This window comes from Nomascus leucogenys, chromosome 3, assembly GCF_006542625.1.
Source record: "Nomascus leucogenys isolate Asia chromosome 3, Asia_NLE_v1, whole genome shotgun sequence".
NCBI lineage: Eukaryota > Metazoa > Chordata > Mammalia > Primates > Hylobatidae > Nomascus > Nomascus leucogenys.
The window spans coordinates 129,885,713-129,894,388 of NC_044383.1; positions in this window are offsets into that span (position 1 = coordinate 129,885,713).

The following is an 8,676-nucleotide window of genomic DNA, read 5'->3' on the forward strand; positions in this document are numbered from 1 at the left end:
CAGATAGGAAGCTGAGTATCAGCAGCATGTGTAATGGAAGCTGTGGAAGTGGATAAACCTCTTCAACAGACAATGTAGCTTAAGACCATGAAGAAATTACCACAATAAAAATCTAATAAACTATTCTTTCATTGCCAGGTTTTGTCTCCAAGGCTGCAAAATCAAATCATTTATTCATCATCTAAGTGCTTAGGATGTTTGTCTTAATTTTAATGAGTTTTATGGGATAGCTTAACTTTAACTAAAATGGAATACTACATTATGTAGGGGGGTATGTTGTAAAGCAAAAATTGTATTTAAAAATGCCTTATATTGCCCCAAATACTATATACAAACATACTATCTCAATAAGTCTAACACAGCCTGTTTTTACTTCAACATTGGAATAGGTGGCTGGTTCTTTAATTTGGCACAGTTGAAATTAGCTTATATTTAATTGCTATAGTCTAAATATAACAACATATATATGTATAGGACCTTACCGTTAAAGCCTAAGAATTACATTCAGCACAGTGAGATGTTCACTCTATAAGAAGTACAGGGAGCAGAGTGATTGGACACTGTACAATCTGATTGTATAGGAGAAAGTTGATTAATGTCTCGTGTCACCCGCATTCTGAGTATATGCTCATTGATGCAATGGCAGGCAGAATTGCCAATCTCCCTCAGTAGTAATGATGGTAAATCTTCATTTCTCATATGCCAAAAGCATAAATTCATGAGTCAAATATATGCATGGGCTGGGTGTGGTGGCTCTAGCCTGTAATCCCAGCACTGTAGGAGGCTGAAGTGGGTGGGTTGCTTGAGCCCAGGAGTTTGACAACAGCCTGGACAACATGGTGAGACCCTGTTTGTACAATCTGTGTTTTAATCATCTGGGAGTGGTGGCATGTGCCTGTAGTCTCAGCTATTTGGGAAGCTAAGGTGTGAGAATCCCCTGAGTCCAGGAGGTCAGGGCTACAGGGAGCTATAATTGTGCCACTGTACTCCAGCCTGGGGAACGGAGCAAGACCCTGTCTCTAAAAAAAAAAAAAAAAAAGTTTAAAACAAAAATAAATAAATGCATGCATGATGTGATTACTCTTAATTTTTTAAACTTTCCACTTTTTATAGTATCTGTTACTCACAGGAAAGGGGACTAATAATGATTTACATACTTTTTATACTCTAAAACTAGAATGAGTCCAACTGAAATATATCAAAGCGTACTTAAAATTCATTTTATAATTACAAAGGCACAATAAATTGTTTCAGATTAATATTTCCAGGTGTACTCATCAACAAAAGGTATGTGTTTTTTTGTTTGTTGGGATTTGGTTTTTTGGAGACAGAGTCTCGCTCCGTCTCCCAGGCTGGAATGCAGTGGTGCGATATCAGCTCACTGCAACCTCCACCTCCTGGGTTCAAGCGATTCTCCTGCCTCAGCCTCCCAAGTAGCGGGGACTACAGGCATATGCCACCATGCCTGGCTAATTTTTTGTATTTTTAGTAGAGACAGAGTTTCACAATGTTAGCCAGGATGGTCTTGATCTCCTGACCTCATGATCTGCCCACCTCTGCCTCCCCAAATCCTGGGATTAGGTGCTTTTGTTTTATAATACCATCATGACATTCAATAAATATATGTACTTTTTTTTTTGAGACGGTCTCACTCTGTCACCCAGGCTGGAGTGCAGTGGTGCGAGCACAGCTCACTGTAGCCTCAACCTGCCAAGCTCAAGTGATCCTCCTGTCTCAACTTCCCAAGTAGCTGGGACCACAGACACTTCCTGTCACACCCGGCTAATTGTTTTGTACAGACGAGGTCTCACTGTGTTGCCCAGGCTGGTCTCAAACTCCTGGGCTCAAGTGATTCTCCCATCTTGTCCTTCCAAAGTGCTGGGATTATGGGCCTTAGCCACAGTGCCTAGCCTAAATGGACATACTTCTGAATCTAAGAACAGGAGTCAGTAAACAAAAAGCCAAGCAATCTAAAAGGATTGTGCAATTAAAAAGAATTTTAAAGAACATACAATTGCTAGTGACTATAAGCAAGTAAAAGATTTGAAATTTAAGGGTGTACCATAAAGGACCTAAAACATACCAGAAATTTAGGGAAAGCAAAATAATAATATCCAGGGAAGCAGAAGAGTTGGTTCAATGTGCAAGCAAACAGATTCTCATGAAGTGAACCTGATTTGAAGCAAAGCTCGTGCCCCTGACAAATTCTAGATACTGAAGGTCCTGTTTCAGGAGACGATCATCCTGAAGTACAATGCAGTGAGCTGAATAACTACATTCAGCTGAGAAAAGGACAGTAGCTCACGTTCATCAAATGCTTACCAGAAGTCAAGCACAGGTCCAAATACTTCATACCCATCCTCTCATTTAATCCAACAACTCTGGAAGGTATGTATTAATCATATCATTCCCATTTTACATTCAGGTAAGTAAACTGAGGTCCACTTAGCCCAAGTTGCATAATAAGAATGAAACAAATGCCAGAGACTACTTCCAGCTAGTATACAATGCATACTACTGTCACCAGTTAATATTGTAGGGGAAAATTTGTGCTTTGTGAGAAATGATGCATTGTAGAGACAAGCACACCTTTTCGATTCTGATTTTATGAGGGTTCTGTGCTTCTCCTTATCTTTGAGCTATTTTACAACACTGTAAATTTAGAAAGCTGACGTCATGCAAAACAATTCTTGTCTCTAAACATCTACATAAATTCTGTCCAGTAGGGATTTCAACTCACTTCCCTCCCTTACTGTGGAAGAAGTAAGTTTTGTCTCCATTTGCACATTCTTCACAATATTCCTGCTCTATAAATGTTTCTGTTCTTTGGATTGTCCTTTGAACTAATTGTAACATCTTACTGGTTCCTTCATTAATCATGTGTAAAATAAGATCTTTAACATGTGCTCACTTTATATATGAGAGCCATGACATTAAATCCTGCTATAAGGATTTAATGAGTAAATGTATGCAAAGCACTTTGAACAGTGCAATTATTATTGAGCCTTCAATATGCTAGGCCCTGAAGAAGTCAAGTCAGCAAGACAAAGATCCTTGCTTTTGAGTAGGTGACTGAAATCTAGTTCTAGAGACAGATGAAAATAAGAATTTACAACTTAGCATAACTGAGCAAAGTAGTGTGATCATAGGATACAGTGAGAACATTCGGGATGATCCCCAGTTATGAAGAGCATTATCGTTCAACAATATTTATTGAACCAAATTATATTAGTGCCTCTTTCCTTTTAAGTATTGTAACTATATATATATATAAAACCAAATGTAATACTTTAAAGCTTCACTCTAATCATGTAAACATTGAAGAAATATCTAATATAGACACTGAAAGTTCCCTGCAATTCCATCCCAGCTCTTTGTGAATAATCGTTGTTGGCAATTTGGTGCATAGTCTCCCAGATTTTGTTTACACTTGCACTGTGATATTTCTTTTTTTTTTGGAGACAGAGTCTTGCTTTGTTGCCCAGGCTGGAGCACATTGGCGCAGTCTCAGCTCACTGCAAGCTCCGCCTCCTGGGTTCACGCCATTCTTCTGCCTCAGCCTCCTGAGTAGCTGGGACTACAGGCGCCCGCCACCACGCCCAGCTAATTTTTTTGTATTTTCAGTAGAGACGGGGTTTCACCGTGTTAGCCAGTATGGTCTCGATCTCCTGACCTCGTGATCCACCTGCCTCGGCCTCCCAAAGTGCTGGGATTACAGGCGTGAGCCACTGTGCCTGGCCGCACTATATTTCTTTGTAACATATTTTTCTTTTTTTTATACATTTTTAACAAAAAGAAGCCAGGCACGGTGACATGTGCCTATAGTCTCAGCTACTTGGGAGGCTGAGGCAAGAGGATCAATTGAGGCCAGGAGTTTGAAACCAGCTTGGGCAACATAGCAAGACCCCATCTCAAAAAAAACAAAACTTAATCTAAAGTAAACCAGCATCACAGTAGCTCGTTGTATGAATGGTTTATTTGTTTGTTTTAATTAATCCTTTACTAACAAAATTTTTCTTTTTTTAAGATATAGAGTCTTGTTATGCTGCCTAGGCTGGACTCAAACTCCTGGGCACCACAACGGGCTTACTAATGAAATTTTAATTGTTTTATGTTTACCAGCAGTGTTACAATGAACATCCTGGTACATCCATTTTGCCGCACTTTTCCTTTTTATAAACTAAGTACCGGCTGGGTGCGGTGGCTCACACCTGTAATCACAGCACTTTTGGAAGCTGAGGTGGGCAGATCACTTGAGATCACGAGTTCGAGACCAGCCTGGCCAACATGGTGACATCCCATCTTTACTAAAAATACAAAAATTAGCCAGGTGTGGTGGTGGACACTTGTAGTCCCAGCTACTTGGGGGGCTGAGGCACAAAAATCGCTTGAGCCAGGGAGGCGGATGTTGCAGTGAGCCGAGATCATGTAACTACACTCCAGCCTGGGCAACAGAGCGAGACTCCATCTCAAAACATAAAAATAAAATAAGTACCTCCATAAGCTTTATTAGGATTTTCAAACATGTAATTTATAACTCCTAGAAGTTACTGCTTCAGGTTCTAATTAGTTTTCTCTGCACTTCTATGTACATTGGCTTCCTGGTGCTTGGGACTCCTTGAGTGATGTTGACAGAAGAGGGAGAACCAATGAATGTGATATGAATGCGAATAAAACCATAATTTCAATGGCTTAGTTCCATATAAAAAATTTTTAAAAACTTATTCAAAGCCTAGACTAAGCCAGAAATTCTGTTTAATCACTTTAACATGGACACCAGTAATTAGAGCATACTAAAAGAGTAGAAGTATTGTTTGAATTTATTATCATTACTATAATATTTCAATTATTTTTGCTCTTACTGGTGGCAAATAACATTTTTCTACATTAAGACAGCACTCGGAACAGACTCTGACACATATAAGCTCATCTTATATGTTGGAGTATTTTGTAATAAGGTGGTTTTCTGAAATGGGGTATATAGTACTGTAATGGTAGGGTGTGACTCTCAAGCTACAACTGAGTTCACATTCTGGCTTCATCACTTATGGACTTTGTACCCTGGAGCAAAAGTCACTTAACTTTCTGTTCTGTAATCTCTATTGAGTAGAAAAGGGTAATTGTATGTCTACTTAAATCTGCTATAAGGATTTAATGAGTAAATGTAGGTAAAATACTTGGAACAGTGCAATTATTATTGAGCCTTTGCTATGCTCGGCCCTAAAGATGTTCAAGTCAGCAAGACAAGGATCCTTGCTTTCGAGTAGGTGACTGCAGTCTGGTTCTAGAGACAGATAAAAATAAGAATTCACAATTCAGCATAGCTGAGTAGAGTAGTGTGTACAGGATACAGTGAGAACATTTGGGATGATCCCCAGTTTTGAAGAGTATGAAAATGTTTCCTAGAGGCAGAGATGGTGTAGGGTCCCTCAGAGCCCCCCACTTTCTTTCTGTGTCCTGACTAACACAGAGTGCCTTGACCACTCTGTGACCTGGCCAGCTGCATGGGGTTTTTTTCCCCCTGTAGGCTTAAAGCTAAGCCTGGGCCTTGAACATTCCCAGGCACTGATAAAGTTGTGTAGGTTATTGCTTCAAACACCGAAAGATCAAAATATGTTACTAAACACATAGAAACTAGCCCCAGCCCTAAGCCAAATTCCCTAAACCCTCAGAAACTCCATAACCTGACTTCTCATTGCTGGCATAGCTACATAGAAACATATTTTTTTGCCCTGTCCACTTAAGCACTCTGTATGTAACTTCTCTAATAAATGCTTTGGACTGACCACCCCAGCGTTTATTGCTTCTTTCTTTGGAATTCTGTCCAGCCCCATCTCAGGATGGTTTGGGGCAGTCCTTCACAGGAATTCCCCTCCTACCCCTTTTGGGTCAACTTAGCTTCGGCTAGACTTGGGTTCAGCCAGAAGAAACAGATGGCTAAACTAGGGCTTGGCAAACAAGGAGAGGAGAGAAAGAAAGAGCCTTTTAGATGGGCAGGAGAGAGCCAATGTCTTCCAGGTACATTTGGGAACTGCACAGTTTCGTAGGGCTGGATCATGGGTGGAATGTGGGGGAATAAGGAGACGTGATGTTAAATTGATGGCTGGAGACCAGAAGATATAAAATCTTGGTTGCTCTGCAAAATAGTTTATCCTGAAGCCCAAGGGTAGACATCAAGGGTTTTTTGGTTTTTTTTTTGAGATGGTGTCTCGCTCTGTTGCCCAAGCTGGAGTGCAGTGGCGTGATCTTGACTCAGTGCACCCTCTGCCTCCTTGGTACAAGCAATTTTCCTGCCTCAAACTCCCAAGTAGTTGGAACTATAGGTGTGTGCCACCATGCCCAGCTAATTTTTGTATTTTTTAGTAGAGACAGGGTTTTGCTATGTTGGCCAGGCTGATCTGGAACTCCTGGCCTCAGGTGATCTGCCCGTCTTGGCCTCCCAAAGTGCTAGGATTACAGGTGTGTGCCACCACGCCCAGCCCATCGAAGGATTTTATACAGGGAAGTGACTTGAGTTTAAAATGATAAATTTGATAAAATGAATAACGAAGTGATACATGTGGATATTTAGAAAGTAGGATGAACAGAATTTGCTGGTTGACTGCCTCAGGGAGGTAGTATAGTATATGGATAAGGGAATGGCCTTCCTAAACAAGCCTGATGGACTACACTTCTAGGCTTTTCTACTTACTGTGTGACCTTAAGTAAATAACTTCAATTCTCTGAACCTCAGATTTCACATCTGCAAGATTGGTTTAGTGTCATTTAATTGTACTTCACTGGCTTGCTGAGGGAATTAGACATCATGAATAAAAAGTGCTTAGCACTGTGTTTTTAGTGTTTAGAATGACAAATTTATAAAGTAAGCAGGCTGGCCTCAGTGGCCTGTAATCCCAACACTTTGGAAGGCTGAGGTGAGAGGCTCACTTGAGTCCCAGGCGTTCAAGACTAGTCTGGGCAACACAGTGAGACCCTTATCTCTACAAAAAATAAAAACATTAGCTGGGCATAGTGGCACACACCTGTGGTCCCGGCTACTCAGGAGGCTGAGGTTAGAGGATTGCTTGAGCCCAGGAGGTCAAGCTGCAGTGAGCCATGTTTACACCACTGCACTCCAGCCTGGTTGACAGAGCGAGATCCTGTCTCAGAAAAAAAAAAGCAGAATATTACTCAGAAGAAAAAACATAAACAAGCAACATGATTAGGTGGCCAGGCTCTAGTCAGGCTCCTTAGGTTTAAATCTCTGCTCTGCCATTTACTAGTGATATGACCTTAAGAAAGGGTATCAGTCCATTCCCACACTGCTGATAAAGACATACCGGAGACTGGGTAATTTATAAAGAAAAAGAGGCTTAATGGACTCAGAGTTCCAAGTGGTAAGGAGGCCTCACAATCATGGCGGAAGGCAAAAGGCATGTCTTACATGGCAGCAGGCAAAAGAGAATGAGAGCCAGGCGAAAGGGGAAACCTCTTATAAAACCATCAGACCTCATGAGACTTACTCACTACCATGAGAACAGTATGGGGAAAACTGCCCCCATGATTCAATTATCTCCCACTGGGTCCCTCTCACAACACATGGGAATTATGAGAGCTACAATTCAAGATGAGATGTGGGTGGTGACACAACCAAACCAGGGTGGGGACACTGCCAAACCATATCAGAAGGTAACTTTCGTATGCTTTTGACCTAAAGAACGATGAGGCGCATAAGTGTTTCAGCCTGCAGAGTGGCCTGACAGGCTGGGAAGCATAGCCTCCAGCCCAAAGCCAAAAACATACGTTCTGAGGGAGGGGCAAAGTGAAAGGGAGCAGGGTGGCAGAATATACATATTTAATAAGCTATAGGAGGAATCATGAATATTTATGAAAGGAGAAACATGTACATGTGCGATTGAGCTTCACTGCCCCTTCATGGGTCCTAGGTACAAAAAATGGGGCATCAGCATGATCTGAAGAGTTTTCAGCCTCTGATGTCAAAAGGTGAAGTAGAGGCCAATAAAACCCTTACTGTGCCTGCTCCGTAGATTGGCCAGAACCACTCCACAGCGGATAGTCTGTTAGGCAAAAAAGGGAGGGCAGCAACAGGCTGATATCAATGGCGGAGTCTTTTGAAAGGGATGGTTTCTATTTATCCCTTAGGGAAGAAAGCCTGATCCTGGTTAATGAGGGAGGGGATATAACAAGGCAAAGCAAGAACTCAGTTTTCAAGGTTACTCTGGGTCCCCTTGGCCAAAAGGGAGTCCGTTCAGTCAGCTGGGGGGCTTAGTACTTAATTTGTATTTCTCTTGCCTCATTTTTAGGATTTGTAAGATGCTGAAGATAATTGCGTCTCTTTCATAGTGTTGTGGTGAGGATGAAATGAGATGATTCAGACAAAGTGCCAGAACATTAATTCATTTAAATAAATACTTACTGAGCATATATGCCCCATGCTTCAGGCCCCTGAGGATACAGCAGTAAGTACAACTGATTGAAAGGAAATGAAAACTGCCCTCTTGGATCTTTTAATTCTATATAATGAATAATAACAACGAATCTCTGGCACATAGGAGTGCTATGTATTATCTCTGTGACAAAGCAATATCCCAAGACAAGTTTTATAGTCCTAACCTAAATTATTTCTATATATATATATTTTTGAGACGGAGTTGCACTCTTGTCGCCCAGGCTGGA